The following is a 2595-nucleotide window of genomic DNA, read 5'->3' as shown; positions in this document are numbered from 1 at the left end:
GAATTGTTCTTCGCATTCGCGAAGAGGGGGACGCGTTCGCGAAGGTTTGGGCAGAGAGTGCATCGCGAACGCGAGAAAGGTGATGCGTTCGCGACGAAGGAAGGAGGCAGTTGGGGACCCATGCAGTTGGCCTACGCGTTCGCGGAGGGGAGGTCGCGTTCGCGAAGTGAGGGGTCAGCGAAGCATCATGTTCGCGAGTGTTTGGACGCATTCGCGTAGAAGGGATTTTGGTCAGAAGCATTTTTGTGCTTCGCGAACGTGAGGATGCTTCAGCATTCGTGAAGAAGGCACGCTTGGGCAGAATATAAGTTTCAAAAAACGCGGGGTTTGGGTTCATAACACAAAATTGATTTGGGAGCTCGGTAGAAGGCAATTTTTGGACAGATTCTCACGTGGGTGTTTGGGGTAAGTGATTCCTCTCTAGTTTTGGTTAATTTTCATGATTATGCCTTTGATTCCATCATTAAATTTGTGATTTGGGGTGAAAATTGGAAAAATGAAGAAAAGTTCATAGGCTAGATTTTTGAGGCTTTGATTGGGATTTTGATATCGGATTTGAGTAAATTTGGTATGGATAAACTCGTGGATGAATGGGTGTTCGAATTTTGCAATTTTTGTCGGATTTCGAGACGTGAGCCCGGGGGTCGGCTTTTGAGATGATTTTTTCTTTTGATTAATAACTTAGCATTTTCTTATGGAGTTGATTCCTTTAGCCCGTATTGATTATATCGCATTGTTTATGCCTAGATTCGAGGCATTCAGAGGCATTTTCGCGAGGCAAGGGTATATTGGAGTAGAGATTTGCTCGGATTAAGGTATGTAACGGTTCTAAATTTGGTTTTGAGGGTATGAAACCCCATATTACGTGTCATGTATTGGGTTTAAGGTGATGTACATGCTAGGTGACGGGCGTGTAGGTGTGCACGGTAGGAATTGTGACTTGGTCAAATTCCATGGGACTGTGTAGTGAATAAACTACTGTTATATGTTATTTCTCCATGTATTGGAGAAATTGAACCACAAATCATGTTTAGCCCACGTGTGTGCATTGTAGGGACCCACAGAGGTCGTGTACATTTTGAATTATTTGCTAAATTTCTGTCTTGTACTCAGTCACAGTTTATTTGTATATTACATCTCAGCCTCTATTATTCATTGTGGATGCATCATATTATTGGTGTCTGGGCTGCTTATTATGATTTCTGAGAGCCCGAGAGACTGGAGAGGTTGATGACTGAGTGAGGCCGAGGGCCTGATTATGAGATATTATACTATAGCACGTGAGTTGTCCATACAGTACGTGAGTTGTCCGTGTGGATCCAGATATTATTATATAGCACGTGAGTTGTTCGTGCAGTACGTGAGTTGTCCGTGCGGATCTAGATATTATGTTATAGCACGTGAGTTGTCCGTACAGCACGTGAGTTGTCTGTGCGGATTATAGCGCTTGGGCTGAAAGAGCCCCTCCGGAGTCTTCACACACCCCCAGTGAGTGCAGGTACCTATTGAGTGTGAGTGCTGAGTGCTGAGTGAACGGGAAGGGTGAGTGATTGTGGCCCTGAGAGGATGCATTTGATTTTATATTTGTTGCACTTAGTTGCCATGTATATCTATCTTGATAATTTCTGAAAGATATTACACTCTGTTTCAGTTGAACTTGACATGAATTTACTGTTTTGGCCTTAATTGTCGAACTTGAGAGCATGCCTACTTTCTTATGTTAAAATCATTGTAATTGAACTATAACTGTAAAGCTCGTCACTACATTCAATTCTTGATTTAGTATTGTTACTTGCTGAGTTGGTTGTACTCATACTACACCCTGCACTTCGTGTGCAGATCCAGGTATTCCCGGATACTGTGTGTGTTTATTTCCGCGCCCAATTGATCTTCTAGTGATTTCGAGGTAGCTGTCGGCGTTTTGCATACTTTATTTCTCTTTCCCTATCTTTTCACTTATTGTATTTGGTTTCAGATTTTCATAGACAATATTATTTTTCCGGACTTGTGATATATAGATGCTCATGTACTTAGTAACATCCCGATGTTGGGAATTTCCGCGTTGTGTTTTAGATTTTCTATCCTGTTTATGAGAAGTTGTTATCATTTAAACTGTTTTTAAATCCATTTTCTGTAAGTGTTGGAGTAATTTCATAAATGTCGGCTTGCCTAATACCACGATAGGTGCTATCATGACAGGTTAGGAGTTTGGGTCGTGACAAGGTTGTATCAGAGTCTAGGTTATATAGGTCTCACGAGTCATGAGCGGGTTTAGTAGAGTTTTGCGAATCGGTATAGAGCTGTCTGTACTTATCATCGGGAGGCTGTCGAACCCTTAGAACATTTCACATTCTTGTATTTTTGTCGTGCGGATTTGTTGGTTCCGGTAACTAAACTTTTGTATTCTATTCTCTCACATATGGTGAGGACACGTGTTACCGGATAGGATGGATAGCCACCAGTACACCAGTTAGGGCCACGAGAGGATGAGGTTACGGTAGGGGTAGAGGTGCAGCTCGTACAGCAGCTAGGGTGGCACATGCAGATCCACCAGTTGCTTCAGCTCAGAAGCAGGTTCCAGATATAGCTGAGCTA

This window comes from Nicotiana tomentosiformis, chromosome 7 (genome assembly GCF_000390325.3).
Source record: "Nicotiana tomentosiformis chromosome 7, ASM39032v3, whole genome shotgun sequence".
Lineage (NCBI taxonomy): Eukaryota > Viridiplantae > Streptophyta > Magnoliopsida > Solanales > Solanaceae > Nicotiana > Nicotiana tomentosiformis.
Note: the sequence above shows the minus strand (reverse complement) of the source record.